The sequence below is a fragment of the Vipera ursinii genome (assembly GCF_947247035.1).
Source record: "Vipera ursinii genome assembly, chromosome: 2".
Classification (NCBI taxonomy): Eukaryota; Metazoa; Chordata; class Lepidosauria; order Squamata; family Viperidae; genus Vipera; species Vipera ursinii.
In genome coordinates this window covers 95,032,803-95,051,399 of record NC_139513.1, presented here as the reverse complement: position 1 = coordinate 95,051,399, position 18,597 = coordinate 95,032,803, and positions in this window count along the sequence as shown.

The window sequence follows — 18,597 nt, the reverse complement described above, 5'->3', positions numbered from 1 at the left end:
CTGCAGGGGCCAGGCAGTCATCCGACACCCAGCAGCAGCCATGCCGACTTAGCGTCACCATTAGACTTTGGGCTGGGCCGACCGGGACAGGCCAGCCAAAGGGACTCGAGTTGTTTCGACTCCACTGAACCACAGAGCCCGGGTCTGCCAAGCACGGCAGATGAACCAGTAGACCGGGAGATTCCGGCAACCCCTCAATGCTCTGAACGAGCCTGAAGACCCCGCAAATATCTTCAAGGTTTTGTAACCAAATGAATGTGTGTTCCATCCAGGAGAAAGGGGTGTAATGTATTGGCTTTTCTTATATGTGTAAGTGTTTGCTTATGTTGCACTGCTTGCTAATTGCTTGAATTCAACTGCTAAGTATGCTTGTAATGGTTGCTAGCTGGCCCAGACTGGTTGTCTCCAGCTGGATAAGTAGGTCTTTGGGCAGGAAATGTCTGCTTCAAATCTACTGGTCACAACCTATCAGCCAACTATATAAATAGCTGTGCAGCAGCTCCCTTGTCGCTTCTGTTATGTTCGACCTTCAATAAAGCCTGTTGCTGTTTTGAACCTTCCATTTTGCTCAATGCCTGCCAAGAACTGGCTACATAAGAGCAGATATGTCAAAGTCGCGAGTCACGTGTCATCACGCAACGTATTGGAGCTTTTTCCCCTTTGCCGGCAATGGGGTGGGTGCAGTTTCGTGACGTGTCCAGCCCACGGGCCGGCAGCTTGACACCCCTGTCTTAAGGGGAACTGTACTCAGCACAATGCAAGGCCTTGCTCTAATGCAGAGGTTCCAACCAAGGGTGCTTGCAGCCCATGGGGGCGCAAGACAATATTCCAGGGGGTGTGAAAACATGGGTTTTCAAAATTATAGTATATATGCATAATTTGTTGCCATTATTTCAAACTTTTGTAAGGGGTGCGAGAAAATATCAGAAGTGTTCTAGGGGTACCAGGTATAGAAAAGATTTGGAACCACTGCTCTGATGAGATTCTAAGTCATCTGCACAGTTGTACTTGCAGCAAAGACAGCATAAGAACGATTTAATCTTCCTGTTTGAATGCATGGGGACTGGAGAGAGGTGGGTATGTACCTTTATGAACAGCTTCATTCTCTACCCAGTTTGAGCCTTTTGGTCAAAGACCTAAACTATATTTCAGGAAAGGCTATCATTCAAAGTTAGAAAAATTGGATAAGGTTTCCCTACCAGTACTGCTAGGCTGGCTGTTTTGAAGAAAAGAGGAAAGATAGAGCAGAAAACACAAGAGTTTTATTGAGAGATGAGGCAATTGGAACCAGTAATTGGGAAGGGAAAGAAAACAATTATAGAGGCAAAGTCAGAAACCTTCAGACAAAAGATGAAAAGAAAGGCATATTAGTTACAATAAGCCGTACTAGTTACAATAAGTTCCAATAACCCTTTAAAATCAAGATTCCTTCAGTCATTACATTTAATAAAACAATCATTTTCTCTTGAGGCAAGTTGTCCAATGCATATTGGATCCTGTGCTAGTTTTTCTTCAAACTTTAGGAACTAGAGTTGTAACATGAGGTCGATCTGTTGCCCCAAATCCTGCCCCAGTGAATTTCTTGCCGAATGCAAAAATGAGGTCTTAACACAGAGATACCCAGCCTTTAGTTTAATAGAAACACTATATATATAAAATTAATAATCATTTTGATGTGTCAAATTAGATGCCTTTAAACTAATTTAAAAGTTCACCAAACAATTTAGTGAACTTTTGTGCACAAAGGCATATACCTTTTATTGAATCGAACCAATGATTTGGTGGTGATACTTTTATTAAATGCTTAATAGGGTTTCTGGGATGTTTCTCCCCTGTGAATGGTGGTTATATATGCACTGTAAATATGAAATCAGACAACAATGAATACATGTACCCCTGCTCCATAGACCCCTAGTATATTGCCACAATAATATCTTAATAACAAGAGTTCCTGGGAAGTGTAATGTTTTCCAAATCTCATGATTTTTTATGGATATCAGGTGTGACAGGGCAGAGACTCTTCTGATCCACCTAGCCTAAGATATCTGGCAGACATCTTTTCCAGAACTTTCTGCTATTACTGTAAAAATGTTTTATTTAAGGAGCAAGCAACACTTTCACAGCTAGGGAAAGGAATAAATCCACATTTACTTATTCTTTTTTGTTGTTGTTGTTTCTGGCTAAAAGTTGTGAGGGAGACAGGGGGAGAGAAATGACAGATAATGTTACTAGAGAAGTTATAGTTTAGAAATGGGGTTAGCCAACATCAGAAGATAGGCTTAAGATACAGAAGGATCTTGACAGACTTGAACATTGAGTGCTATCTAACAAAATGAAATCAATGGTGACAAAAGTAAAGTTCTACATTTAGGCAAGAAACACCAAATGTACAGGTATTGTTACCTTGCTCAATAGTAGCAACTGTGAGAGGGATCTTGGAGTCTATGAGCCAGCAGTGTGCTTCAGCTGCCAAAAAAGCCAACGCAGTGCTAGTCTGCATTAACAGGGGGATATAATCAAGATCACGTGAACTGTTAATACCACTTTACAATGCCTTGGTAAGGCCACACCTGGAATACTGCATCCAGTTTTGGTCACCACAATGTAAAAAAAGATGTTGAGACTTTAGAAAGAGTACAAAGAGCAACAAAGATGGATCAGGGGACTGGAGGCTAAAACATATAGGGAACGGTTGGTGGAATTGGGTATGTGTAGTTTAATGATAGCAGTGTTCCAATATCTCAGGGGCTGCCACAAAGAAGAGGGAGTCAAGCTATTTTCCAAAGCACCTGAAGGCAGGACAAGAAGCAACAGATAGAAACTAACCAAAGAGAGGAGCAACCTAGAACTAGGGAGAAATTTTCTGACAGTTAGAACAATTAATCAGTGGAACAACCTGTCTCCAGAAGCTGTGAATGTTCCAACATTGGAAGTTTTTAAGAAGAGACTGTACAGCCATTTGTCTCAAAAGGTATAGGGTTTCCTGCCTGAGATGGGGGTTGGACTAGATGATCTCCAAGATACCTTCCAACTTTATTATTATTATTATTATTATTATTATTATTATTATTATTATTATTATTATTTATTTTATTTATTTATTTTAATCCCATTTATATCCCGCCCTTCTCCGAAGACTCAGGGCGGCTTACAATCTAAAGCACAAATCAATGTGCTTAGTTGTTATTATTATTATTATTATTATTATTATTATTATTATTATTATTATTATTATTATTATTATTTTAAATTGGGTCCCAACCATTTCTAAAAGGATCACAAATAAAATGTTATTATTGTACTAGGAAATAATCAAGCACTTTTGGTCAATATAAATGAAAGCTGAAGTATATAGCAATGGGTATACAGTTTTAAAAATCAAGAGGACAATTTTACCACCTCCCAAAAATAGGTAACAGGTTACGTAGCCTCTAGGAATTATGAAATGTGAAGAAAAAGCTACATTCAGTTATCATTTGAGGCATGATAATGTAAAATTGGGAAGGAAAAGGCAGAACAGATCCATTAAAACTCTTTAGAGCCTACAATGGAGTTACACAACTTGGAAACAGTTGGAAACAACCACTTATACTGAGCCCAGCCATCACGTGCAACCAATTTAAAGCTTCTCCAACTACTATCTATCTATTCAATATTTGAGTACAATCAACAAGAAAAGCCTATGTAATTAGCTCCATTGTTGAACTGCTTAGGCAGTTTTTTCTCATCTAGAATCTTCATTCATGCAACTTGATAGTAAGTCCCCATCCTACACTCCGACCTGACAGAGAACAGTTTGCTCCTTTCTCTGTGACATCCCTTCAAGAGTACAATCATATTCTCTCTTTGACATATTTTCTGAGGGCTAAACGTATACAGTTACCTCAATCTCTTCTTATAGAACTTGAGCCCTGGGCTATAGGAAACCCAACACAGCTCAGGGAAAGCCCTTGATCTCCAAACGTAATTGTAAAGTCATCATTTTTATGACAACAAGGGAAATTGATTATTTACTAATGAGAAAATCATTCGGTTATTTGATTTTCATTTAATGTAAATGAAATTAAATCCATGTTAGTTCCTATCCTGATCTTACCCACTACTGTTTTTTTAAAGTGTGGCTCTAACATGTCATTCAGATCCATGTATCTTTGGCTCAGGAAAAAAAATTGTACTCCCCTACTCTATAGTAGCTAAGGAAGAGGCTTGATTGATTGGCTTTTTGACTACAAAATGGGAAATGGGCAATTTTTCAGATAAGAATTTTGGAGAAAAAATAGGAACAAATCCACTTGGTCCCCTATTAGTGCTACCAGTTTACACAGTTCTCCATTTTCAAGAATTTGTGAATAGCAATGTTTTGGAAAATCATGAGTGACAAAGAAAAAAAATCCCATGCATGAAGGACTGTCCACATCAGAATGAGTGGAGTAGATTCATTGGGTGGTGTCCTAATCATTATCCAAAATATATTCTTGCAGTAACCTATATGAGTGGTATTATGGCAGCCAAGTTAATGACAAGGCTTTGCCATACATTATTACTTGTGCATTATGCAATTTGCTGTTTCCATGCTTAAGTGAGTTGTAACCCAATAACATATGCTATAAAGTACTGAGTGCCTAATTACTTTTACATGGAAATGTAATCTTTCTCAAGTCATTAAATACACTGATGAGATTATTAATTCTAAATGATCTAATAGGAATTCTGAAGTTGTATTGTATAATTTGCAGTTCATGAGCCAAGAACTGAGGAATATGAATCAGAAAAGACAGAATAATGATTCTAGAGACACATAACAGGAAATTACACATGAAGGAGAAACGTTTGTGAAAACATTTCCCCACAAATGGATTGCCATAACATGAATGTAATGAAGACATATAACTGTTTTCAAGTTCTGTCAGACAATGTTTTTAATTTAATTCCATGTATTCCTCTTGTAGTTGCTTGAATCTATATGTCTGCAATCCAGTTGCACGACAGTTCCACTAGACCTAATATGGAAGGTCTTTTGTAGTAAGGAATGCACACTGCAAATGAATTTATTTCACTCTATTTCAAGGTTTGCCAAAAGGAAGCCAAAACCAAGATAGATGTTGACAGAATCAGGAAAAAAATAAATTTATTATAAGTTACATTTTAGTTATTAAAATACTGCATTCATTAAATCATTTAAAAAATGTTTACATGTTTAATAATTTTCCCAACCTCTCACATTAATAAAGGAAAGTTGAAATCGTTTAGTAGTGCTAACTCTGGCATGGGGGGGAGGGGTCATTGATGTCTGAGACCTTCAGGATGTCCAACCTGCTCCATGCAAAATTAACATTTTCCACTTAAAAAAAACCCAGCTATGCATCTATCTCAGCACTGCAAAATTCAAAGAGTAAAAGCAGACATATTTTCTTTGCAGATACCTCGGGCTGTATGGACTGTGTAGAATAGCTTGCCAGCTGTCGACCTGAAGACCTTGCCAGTTCCCTTTAAAAGCTTCAAAAGCACTGATCAAGGATACAGCCTCTGGGCTTGCCATCCTATCTCCACAGGTCTCTTTGTTCACTCTCTTTCCATTCTTATTACTGGCAAACACAGATCTGCTCCTGACAGGAAGTTGAGGGATGAGGCTGGGTAAAGACACGGATGGCATAGCAGAGCAGAAGATTCCATTCTGTGTAGTGTTTCGCTTTTTTCAGGACTTGCAAAAAGAGACTCTTTAGAATGTCATTTTAGAAATGACAAGAAAGGCTGTATATAGGTCCAGATACTAGGAATTGCATGAATTAAACAATGCTTCAAGTTTCCTTCCATTTCAGCTCTTCAGACTCAATTATCTATATCTCACATATTATAATAATGTGATAAAAATGAAAGTGTAAAATCACACATAAGTGCAGAAGAAGACTATGGAGAAACTATCTGGTAGCTATAGATTTATTTTTTTTCAAACTTCATCGAACAGGCATTTTTGTAAGAACTACAGTGGCTCTCATGCTGAACTGACCTTGACAAGGCACGAGACAATTCTTTATAATAATATATTAGTAGACCATTTAAATTTAGCATAGGGCTGATCTTGTTTTTCATCAAAAACAAACATATATTGGTTGAACAGCTGTTTTGTAATAAGAAATTATCAAATGAGATTCCAAGACCACTAAATCTCAGGTTGAAATAAATGTAAGACCAAGAAATCTTCTGAAAAACTGTTTTTAGAATTTATCCCCTAATTTATGAAACTATTTTTTGAAAAAGCTCTTGGGAAAACAGGCTGAATTTCTCCTATTCTTTCTATACAAGTTTTAATATATCCACAATGTTTTAACCAAGGAGTTATAAAGATAGCTGTTTAAATGAGAGCAGATTCTCTGATTTTAATGGGGTTCTATTAATTAAAAAAATGACCCTACCATGAGAGAAGAGTTGAAAATGACCTTTTATAGTTGCATGGATTTATTTTGCTCCATGAAATCATGGAAGAATCAGCAGTCTTTGGGAAAGCTGGCCATCGTGTGTTTACAACACAGCTATTTAGAAATATGGAAAATTGTTTTAGAAAAAAAATAAAGAGGAAGGACAAAAGGGAAAGAGAAAGGGAAGAAAAAGAACAGGAGAAGGAGCAAAAATAATAAAGGAGGCCTTTTCAAGAAAGTGTAGATGTTTGCACATGATAACCCCTTGGCAACTCTAAATGCTTCCTCCCTCCCTTCCTTCTCCTCCTCTTTTTTTTTCTTAAGGTGTGTGAAGAAAATGAATTACCTCAGTGCTGACACTTATTATGCCAAGATTTAGCCTGGAGGAGATTTTTACTGCTAAATTATAAACTTCAGCAACTGTAGATTATAATGGATAATAGACTGAGCGATGTTTCACTGTAGCAGTTCTGACAGGATATCCATGACTGACCTGGCCTATAAATACTCATTAAATAAATAAAACATATACAAAAGGAAAACAGTGTATTATCTTATACAACAAGCTGCATTACAGGTTGTGCTGATTTATAAAGGGAGCTTTGTTATTAAGATGGGCCTAACATGACTAGGAGAGACTCCCAGTGAGATTCAGGTAAGCCCCTGAGTTCACAGGTAGCCTGTTGACACCATCTTGTTTCCTGGGTTAACATTAACATGACCTCTCTTTGGACCCTGCTTTCCATATTATGTTTAAAAGATGAATCCTGGGAAAGTGATCCAAGTCAGATGGAGCAGGATAGAGGCTTGAATTCCAATTCCAACCTTTTCTTTTATTCTTTTATTTCTGAATTGTTTGTTACAAAATAACTATTTTTTCCAGTCCAACCATTTAGAATGGTCAAGCAACAGAGTATAGATAAAAGCACACAGAAGCAAAGTGTCCTGGTTATAAATAAAACAACTAATGAAATAAGGAAAAGAGAAATCATTTGCCAATTCAATAGTACAATTTAATTTATTCATAATTTACAATTATGAAACTTGAAGCTCTCTTTCCAAAGCATAAAAGACATCTCCATGCTAACATATATGTAATCATTATCATGTTTTAGTCAATTGATTAAAAATTCAAATATGGATTATGTGCTATCAACAGTGCCATTTGCAGGCTTTGGGAGCAGTGATATCAATCCTTGTTTTATCACTGGGAGTAATAATCTAAATGTCAAGTTTCCGAGGTATGGGCTTTTCAAGTGACTCTGAGGCACTGTTTACCTTAAAAGTCCTTTATTAGCCTAATACACCAGCAAATACTTGCTCAAAGGAAGCTGGAATCTGAAATCTCCACCCCTTGCACAATATAATTAAACACAATTCTCCACCTTTCTAATTTTGTCATTAATCATATTCTCCAATTAATTTAAAGAATCAGCTTCCCTTCCGTTAGAAGAACCGCCAAAATCTTATCATCTTTAGAGAGACAAATGGCCTTCAAAGTGCATTCCTACTCTTCCCTCCCACGAATTTTAAACTAAAACAATACACAAGTCTTAAAGCAATACACAAGTTTAACATATGAAATAGCTACTTCTTCATCTCATATCAAGCAATAACATTCGATGTTAGCAGCGTTGACACTAAAACTAAAAGAAATGAGTTCCCTCTATTGAAAGAGGGATTTTTCTCAGAGGAATAGAGGATCCTTCTGTAACAGCTTTTGGGCAGCACAGAAGGTGAGAGGAGAAGGAAAAATCTTGGATGCAGAAGCAGAATTCTGATTATTCAGCAATGGCCAGGAAAAAAATAATGCAGTAAAACCTTTTAGCAGAGCAATTTGTAAATATTGCTTCAACTGGTGCAGAATGCGGCCGCGCGAGTTGTAATGGGGGTCTCCCGATACTCCCATGTAACACCTCTACTCCGCGAGCTGCATTGGCTTCCGGTTGCCCTCCGGGTGAAATTCAAGGTGCTGGTTATTACCTATAAAGCCCTACATGGCCTGGGTCCGGGTTATTTGAGGGAACACCTGCTGCCGGCATCAAATGCCCTTCGCCCAGTGCGCTCCCACAGGGAGGGTCTGCTCAGGGTTCCGCCGGTGAGAGATTGCCGGCGGGTGACACCCAGGGATAGGGCCTTCTCAGTGGGAGCGCCTGCCCTCTGGAACCAGCTGCCGGTGGAGCTGAGAACTGCCCCCGACCTCCGATCATTCCGCCGGGGCCTGAAGACCTGGCTCTTTGAGCTCTCGGGCCCAGGCTGAGGAGAAATTTTTAATTGGGGTTTTAATTGTGTACAGGGTCAATTTAATATTTTTTAATTCGGTTTTAACTTTTGTATGTTGGATTTTTAATTCCCTGTAAACCGCCCTGAGTCCTCAGGGAAAGGGCGGTATATAAATGTAACTAAATAAAATAAATAAATAAATAGGGATTGTTGCTAATAAGACCATTTTTAGACAGCCAACTTTTATATCCTCCTACAGAGGTCCCAAAGGTGCTTTTTCAGGAGGCAACTGAACTTTCTTGTTTTTCTTTGAAGACATTTTGCTTCTCATCCAAGAAGCTTCTTCAGATCTTCAAAGAAAAACAAGGAAGTCCAGTTGCCTCTTGAAAAAGCACCTTTGGGACAACCGTGACCTGGATGATGGAGAATCTCCATAGACACTTCCTACAGAGGATCGATCCTTGGAGAAGAGACTGCAAAACAAAGTTGGTATCAGTCAATACATATTAGAAGACACAGCAAGGAGAGGAATTATTATTCCCAGGAGTTTCTTTCATTCAAAATTGCCTGCCAAACTCTTCACTGATATTAGGTGAAAGGCAGTACATGTTGTTAACTATGAAAGGTACTGTCAACTGGTCCAGCATTTAAGAAGAGGCAGAGCCCACTTATTCATTCTATTTCAACTCACTTGTGAAGAACACTCATTTCACAACTGAAATCCTGAATTCTGCATATAAAATGCACTACTCTTCTAGAAATGTGAATTGCTGCTGGACTATGTATGTCATCAGCACCAATTTCTTTGTACCAAAAAAATAATAATCCTGTAATTCAAGTTAATAACACTATAGTAATAATGCATACAAATTAACATTAACTGTTGTTAATGCTGTGTTTGTTAAGTCATCGTGTTCTTTTCAGTTTAAAGAGCCTTTTAATCTCCCAATTTCATTTTAAATGTTGGCATCTCTTTTGTGATGCAGTGCTTTAACCAGTTTTAGCTCTGCTTTTAATTTCTTCCCCATCTGTAGCTGTTTTAATGTATTGTATTTTAATCTTTCTTTTTAGCTACTAAAGGATAACTAACACATTCCTAAATAAATAAACTGTTATTTAGAACAGAAAAAGTGAGTCCTGCCTATTTCCAAATATGAACTGATACCTTGTTCTATCATGGATCCTTGCAGGATTAGTTATGAGTACACTTGAGGCTAAGCAGGAAACTTAAACCTGATAATGTGGAGAATTTCCAGAACAGTAATTAGTTGTCCAGTTAAGGTATTGTGAAACCAAATCAGACCTCAAAGAAAGTTTTATTTTACTTCCAGCAAATGTTGAAATAAGATTGCTGCTTAAAATTAGAATTAATTAAAACTAGATAGAAAACAAATGTTTTTCATTCTTAATTATAGAACTATTCATGTGATGTTATATTTTGATCAATAGTCTTGACTTTCTTTGTATGTAAGTAACCCTAATTACAAATAAACTTTCATTCTTGGAATCCACAAGTTACAATTGTTAATTCTTGATGTTTCCAAAGAGACTTACGGTGTTTATTTTACAAATATGTGAAAGGGTATATGCCTAATTGCTTCTTGGGATAGAAAGTTTATTTTGTGGTTTTAGCATACATTTTTTTAAAAAACACAGTTTACACTTTTAGGGGTTATGAGTAATTTTTAAAACATGATTGTGATAAATCCCCCAGTACACTCCCCATGGAATGTTTTAGGGAAAAACAAACTTTATGAGACAATGAAAGAAAAGCTGAGTACATTGCTAAGAAGTGCTCTCTTGTCTTTTTTTATGTGTATTTGTCTATGAGTATGTAAGTTTCGAGGGACGCGGTGGCTCAGATGGTCGATCTGAGCTTGTCGATCAGATGGTCGGCAGTTTGGCGGGTCAAATCCCGAGTGCCGCATAACAGAGTGACCGCCTGATACTCTTCCCAACTTCTGCCAACCTAGCAGTTTGAAAGCACGTAAAAATGCAAGTAGAAAAATAGGGACCACTACGGTGGGAAGGTAACAGTGTTCCATGCGCCTTTGGCGTCTAGTCATGCCAGCCACATGACCATGGAGACGTCCTCGGACAAGCGCTGGCTCTTCGGCTTTGAAACGGAGATGAACACCGCCCCCTAGAGTTGGAAACGACTAGCACGCATGTGCGGGAAAACCTTTACCTTTACCTTTACTTTTATGTAAGTTTCATAGTTAACATTCACAAATCAGAAGATTTCAAACATTATCATACTGTGAACCCTGTCAGTTAAAAGATAATCCCCAGATCCCCGTTCAAGAGATGAAGTTCTAATGATAGAAAACACTTTTCTAGTGTTAGTCAAGTATCACTGAGGAGAGATATCCTTAGTATCTAACAGAATCCTAAATTTTAAAAAACCTGTCCTGGTCATTATTTGGTATGCATGTAAGCATAATCATCACCATCATCCAGGCACAGCCACCTAATACCACAGACTTAACAACAGCTGATAAGAAAAAAAAATCTGTATAGTGCAGTACCTGGAGATAGTAGAAGAGTAGAGAAAGAACCGGAGAAAATCCCAAATACAAAGATCTGCAAATAGAAGTAGAACTATAAAAAAGAAAGCAAAGATAGTACCAATAGTGATAGATGCCCTGGGTGCACTTCCAAAACATATGGAGCACCACTTGAATACACCAACATTGACAAAACCACCACCAGTCAATTTCAAAAGGCAACTTTATTTGGAACCACTTACTTTCCTCCGATGATACTTTTAAAACCACCAAACAACAACATCTGCCTATCCCAGATCCTTGGGAAGGAGTTGATACCATAGGTGGATAAAAATGAAAAAATCAGTCTAAAAATATGCTGTGTGTGCAACAAACCATAACAATAAATTATATACTGCCCAACTCCCAAAGAGTCCAACAGTTCTAAGATCTCATAAATTTTCTATCTTATATTATATGGCTCTTGATCTCTTCCCATAATTAACTTCAATTCAGATATTAAGATAGCCTTCTCCAAACAGACCCAATATACAATTCATCTGGCCAAATCCCAGATCTTATTTGTCCAGCACAACTATGCCAACAAGGTATGGCAACTATCGATTTACTCCACTTAAAAGTGGATTTGTCTTTTCAAAATGAACTGAGACTCCCTCTCAAATGACAAATGGACTGCACTAAATCCCAAAAATCTGTGAGTAATTTGCTACATTGGAAGCTTCAGCTATTTGAGAGACAAAAATGTTTGCTATGTAATAACAAGTTTTTATATGGAATTGTTGCCTTAAAGTCAAAAGATTAATTGTAATGTAAATAACCTTTTTCAAAAAATGTAATGTTGGCAATTCTATTTCTATTCCTAAGTCTATTAAGTTTTCAGTGCTTTATTTTGTTAAATTGGACATTACTGAAGTTCATGACTTTTGTACAGTGCTTTTTTTGTAAAAGAAAAAGGTGCCGGAACTCACACATGTCATACAACCTGCCTTGCCTACCCTACAAGGTTCCATCCAAAAAAGGTGCTGGAACTCCATTCTGAGCATTCTATGAGAAAAAAAAGCCCTTCTTTTGTACTGACACTGCTGCAAGTGGGCCTAGTGTTATGCAAGGCTTAAAACTGAGCTAAAATCTGATATCATTCTCCTTATAGAAATACATTTAGCTCAGCTTTTTTCAGAGAGATGATATTTTCCTATATGATGAAGGATGCCTTTTTTAAAAAAAACTGCAATTGATTAGTTTATCCTGGTAAAACGTAGTAAATTAGACCACGGTTTGAGGCCAGATTACCCTACCAAGATAGTAGTTTATCATACTTATATATGACCTCTGGTGGACTTTGGATAGGGGTAACGCCTGGTCATCCTTGATTCTCTCAGTGGTGTTCAATGTGTATCAATACATGATATCCTTCTGGGTCAATTGAGGGGTTTGGGAGTTGGGGGCACATTTCTTCAGTGGTTCTCTTGCTCCCTCTGAAGCAAGTTCAAGTTGGTGTGATGAGTAAGGAGGGGTCCAGTACAACATCTCTGCTTTGCTGGGTGCTACAGAGCTAGACTCTATTTCCACTCCTGCTAAGCAAGGTCATCAGTTGGCAAGGGATTAGCTACATTAAAAATCTTAATAAAGTCAGTTGCATATTTCTGACCTAAACTATCCAAATGATGCCATCAGGATGCTTTCCCAGAGCTCGGAGGCTAAACAGAGCCCTATGAAGAAATCAGGCTTCAACTTAACTTTAAAAGGACCAAGTGGCTATGGGTTTTAGGATCCCTGGGTCAAGTGATCTTCCATAATTAATATTGCACAGGTGACATTTCTCACAGACAGAGTTGTTGGGCAATCTGGGGTTCCTCATAAATGTGTGGCTCCTGTTCAAGGAGTAAGTGGCAGCCATTGTCAAGAGGATCCTTGCACAAATAGTATTGTACAACAGACCCTCGAATTTTTAAAATACAATGAAAAATATATCTCAGCTTATCCATAGGTGGCACATTTTTATGGTATTTTGGTTAAAAATATCTTACCTATCCATCGAACTATTTTTCTTCTGGAATAAGAATAACTATTTTGCACTTTTATACAAAATAAAATACAAAATTAGAAGTTTCAATTTCAATTTATTTTCATCAAGGAATCAGTCAAAAGTTCAGTTATACATAGTCATTTAATATGACCAAACTACCTAAATGTACTTTTTAATATACTGGTTGTTCACTTTTCTATTCAGCCTCTGTTCATTTCTCTCTTATTAATTTACCACAATTATTTCCCAAATATCCATTTCCCAGTGCATTCAAATTACTTTTATGTTTCTCCTGATGAACTGATTTTCATTTCCATATAACAAAATTATTCCACCTTTGTTTCCTTTGACAAACATGCATTCCTTGTAGTAGACACATAATAGTCAGTACTTTTCTCCCAGCATTTGCACATCTTAAAAACTGTCTGTCCATTAACTCATCTTTAAACACCATTCTCCCAAGGAATAGAAATTCATCTCCTTGGTTTAATTACTTGCCATTTTTATATAACCTACAATCACCTATTCCATTTTTCTTGCTGGCCACAAGTTATCTTGGACCTTTCTACATTAATTTTAAAGTTCATATTCTTTGTTACCTCATACAATAAAACATTCACTGGAAAATATGAAGGTTCTCATCCATCAATAACATAATAAACATGATGATTGTTCACATCATCTGCAAACAAAATTACACAGAGTGTTGCCTCAAACCACAAGATGGGTGATGTCAAATAAATTTAATAATAAATAAATAATCATCTAACACCACTGCAAGCATTTTTATACATTCATCTATAAATGTAACTAACAATGGGATATCAGATATACCTGGGGGTGTGTGGTTCCTGCTCAGTGTTAAACATATCATTTATTCTCATGTATGCTTTACTTCCATCATATCTCTATCTTAGATATTTAGTAATCAATCTTCAACTGCATAGTTACATAAAATTCAAACCTAAATATGTTTATTTATTAGAGGTGACATGATAGCAGTGTTCCAATATCTCAGGGGCTGCCACAAAGAAGAGGGAGTCAAGCTATTCTCCAAAGCACCTGAAGGCAGGACAAGAAACAACAGATGGAAACTAATCAAGGAGAGAAGCAACCTAGAACTAAGAAGAAATTTACTGACACTTAAAACAATTGATCAGTGGAATGATTTGCCTCCAGAAGTTGTGGGTGCTCCAACACTGGAAGTTTTTAAGAAGAGATTGGACAGCCATTTGTCTCAAATGATATAGGATTTCCTGCCTAAGCAGAGGGTTGAAGACCTCCAAAGTCCCTTCCAACTCATATTATTATTATTATTATTATTATTATTATTATTATTATTATTATTATTATTATTATTATTATTATTATTATCTCCTGCTAAGAACAAAAGATTGCTAGATGTAGCACTAGTCTGCACTTCCCAATGTTTCTCAGTGTCACCTCTTGTACCCTTTCAGTCAGAATGTGCTAAACACTCTCCCAGGCAGGCTTAACAAAATGAATCCCACTGTGGTGTTTTGCATTTACTCTTCCTACCTTTCTTTTTGTGTAAGGAACAATAATGGCATCCTTCCAGTATTCAGGCATGGAAGTAGCTTTTCACATATACTAGATATACCCTTACTAGTCACACAGCCATTCCGTAAGCAAACAAAATCCACATTTTAATATTTTTCAGTTAGGTCATAAGCATAGCCTTGCCATTTTTTTTCAACATTGTCAAAGTATTCATTATTGCCTTTTCAACATTTATTTCTTGAATACTAAAGTTCATTTCAGTTCTGTTCTTTGACATAACCCTATCATTCTCATTCATATTTCTAAAATATTCATTCTAGCATTGTCACTAGTTTCTTAAATCCTACAAATTCTTAAATCCATTTACTCTGCAATAGGGCCCCTTGCTTAACTCTTTTCCCCTACTTCCAAAACCAAGTTTTATTTCTATCAATATCACTCTGCATTTTTTCTGCCTTTTAATCTTAACCATTCCTCATTATCTTTGACTACATTCTCTGAAATTATCTTCTCTACTCTATAAACCATATACAATAATTTTCTTTTTTTTTTTCATTTTACAGCAATTACTCTCTTATTAGCATTTTTTCCTTGTCCACAGGCTCCTTCGCTTCATCTTTCTTCCAAATATCCTTTTTGATGCTTACTATTAGCATAATTACATACCTTTCTGTGTATATAATATATATTATTAAAAGTATAATTTTAGAACAACATTTATTTGAATTTTATCCATTGCTTTTACTTTGGGATTTTGCTTTGATTTTTATCTAAATGAATATTTATTTGGCACACCATGTATTTAATTAGTATTTATATGTTTCTGAGAAACAAAATATGTAGCTTGAATAGAAATTAACAGCATTAAATCTTATGTTAACAAGTTTCTCTTGTTTTACTCTCTTACTAAAATCAGCGGAGCAGAAACTTTCCTACGTTCGGCTGGAATATGTACTAAAGCTCTACACTCTTTTCTTTAAATGTCTGGGATAGTTCCACTACAGCTACAACTAAATGTCATTGGTTATAGGAATCTGATGTTACCTTCCTGGGAAGAAAGAGAATGTTCAGTTTATACATTCACTATTTAAGAAACATTATAACAATGGTAAGCAGGTAGACTTGAGAAGGGAGAGGAGGCTTACTTAAGGGTGTGATTCAGATTGGATTCAACCTGTAGCCTGGAGATTCTCCATCTTTTTTTCTATTTTCCTCTCCTTTTTAGTAGAGAAGATGTGAAATTATAAAAGTCAAAATACAGTATTAAAGAAAATGCTTAATATTTTTCTGATGACATCGTGTTTCTTGAATTCACTGTACATAAATCCTTCTAAAAACTTCTGCACTCTCAGTAATAACTCTGTTCTTAAATATTGCCTCCAAGTTTCCTTGTCCATGTTCTCCTTAATTTTTTGATTATTAATGTTTGATCAAGTTTCATTCTGTAATAATGAATTTGAGAGTTGCATGAAGGACTATCAAATAAATATAGTATTTTTTTTTAAAAAAATGAACATCCTGTGATTCTCTGGTGTACAGAAATACTAATTAATATCATCCTACCAATTATGATAAAGAGGGAAAATTTTCTTGTAAATTGTTATTGAGGATTCTTCTTAAACAGGACTGAGCCTAGCTCTAAAAGCAGGAAATACCCTCGGTAACCTAAAACAGAACAGAGTTACTTGTGGCTAGGCTGGAGGGACATAGAACCTGTGAAGTGTTCAGGCAGAAAAAAATTAGCTTATAGTTTTATTTCTGGTAGGGTAAGGAAAGAGAGAAGAATGTGAAGGGATGAAGTCTTCACTCTGGACAAAGGAATTGAAAGTCTTTTTTTCTTGATATATTTTGTTTTCTTTTCTTATTTTATCTGTAAGCTGCTCAGAGTCACTGTGGAGCTGGGTGGCCTCAAACTTCAAATAATAAATAAATAAAATATAAAATTAAAAGTTCATAGTATTCTCACTGACGACTCAATATCTATTTATAACTGAAACTGTCCTTGATTAGACAAACATTTAGAGAAAAATCCACCATAGATATTAGCAAGTAAAAAAAAAAACCTCTTGTGTTCAGAAGCAGCAGAGTATTTTTGCCTGCCAAATATTAGGTACCTGGAAACCTGGATCATATGAGAAATAATGCTGGAATTGCTAGGAATGATTAAGAATGAGTTGAGCTGTGGAAGGAGTCACTGGTTAAGGGATGGAGGACACTGAACTTGAGAAGAAAAAAGACCCTTACCTATGGCTGTATAGCAGATTAGGTATGCTTACAGATTGGATTCAGCCTGTGGCCTGGAGATTCTTCATCTTTATTTTTCTCTTTTACTGGGCAGCCTTGTCAATTTCTGACAACTGTATACATGGACCCAGTTCTACCACTTGAATTTAAAAGAATAAGTTTTCCACATTAAAAATAATAATAACAACAATCCTTGCACTTCAGACATTATTTTATTGAGTGGATGTAAAATGGGTTTTCTCTAGAATAACCTTCATCATTTCTATGATATCATATTTATAAAGATTGCAGCTTTAAAGAGAATAATGTGAACACTGAGTATTTTTCAGCATAGACAAACCGTTCTCCCACCATCAAAGAATCATCCTATGTGTGATACTAGTTCAAGACTTCCTTTCCCTATATTTCACCACCTGGTATTGATATTCAGTGGGACTACAGTGACCTCAGAAAATAATAAACAGGCACAGATACCATATTTTCGACTAACAAGCATGGAGTTTATTTTATTTTTCCTTAAGACTTCCATACAGAGAAGATTTTCTGGGAGTGGCAGGGCTGAGAGAGGGAAGTTTGAGTTCTTCTTCCCCATTGCAATTTCTCCTGAATAAACAGATCCGCGTGATAATTTACATTATGGTGGGAAAGACATCCATAGGCAGACGGGATTCGGGGAAATCAGTGTGATAGCTTAAAAAAAACAGTTCCCTGCAGAGGATCCCCTACTTAGCAACGCCAGCAACCTAGCCCCTAAGTAAAATTTTCGGATAACTCGGATGCTGTTGTGAGGAAGAAGAAGAAGAAGAGAAGAAGAAGAAAGCATTGCCTCTCTGAGTTCGGATTTCGACTCCCCAAAAAAGCAGAAAAAGCGGTTCTTGAGGAAAACAACACCCCGTCTCAACCTCCCCGCCCCCCCCCCACGGGAATAATACCACGATTCTCAGTCCCCTGGAAAAATGGGATTTCTAAACCGCAAAAATCCATTACAGCATCTAAAGACAGAGTGCTCGGGAAAGCTCTGTTTTCTTCAGTCTGAAAGTCTATATACGCGAAACTGTCTGCATAAACCTGCATTTCGAGGGGAAGCATCGCCCGGTAAGGGTGCACGGGACTGCAACCCTAAAGACACGTGAAGAGGCGCTCCTGCCCCTTGAGCGGGCTTACGTTTAGCTCCGGTTAAGTTGCCAGTCCTCTCGAGAGGCTTGCGCGCTCCGGATTCAGGAAGCGGCGGAAAGCCCGGCGGACGCGCCAAAGGGAGGCCGTGGCCTCTGACGGCCCCTGGGCTGCCCCGCGATCCGTCGCGGTGAGAGAGAGACGGGCGCCGCCGACCCATGCAAGCTCTTTAAGTCTTCTCAATTGCATCTCTTAACTTCCGGCTGCCAAGCCGAATCTGAAGGAAAGCAAAGCCCTACTTCCTGAAACACAGTGGGCCGACCTAGACTTTGGGAGGGTAGCCTTCCCGAGCCGGGCCCTCCAAAAAGATAGAATCGCAATTCCCATCATCCCCAGCCAGTGGGGCCGTCGGCCGACCGGCCGGCCGGCTGGCTGACGCTGAAAGGAAGCGCATACTGACTGGGTAGTCTGAACAGCGACAGCGTTTGAGGGGAGATAGTTTAGGAAAATGTTTGCATCAGTCTCACAGGATAATACTTGGACGAAA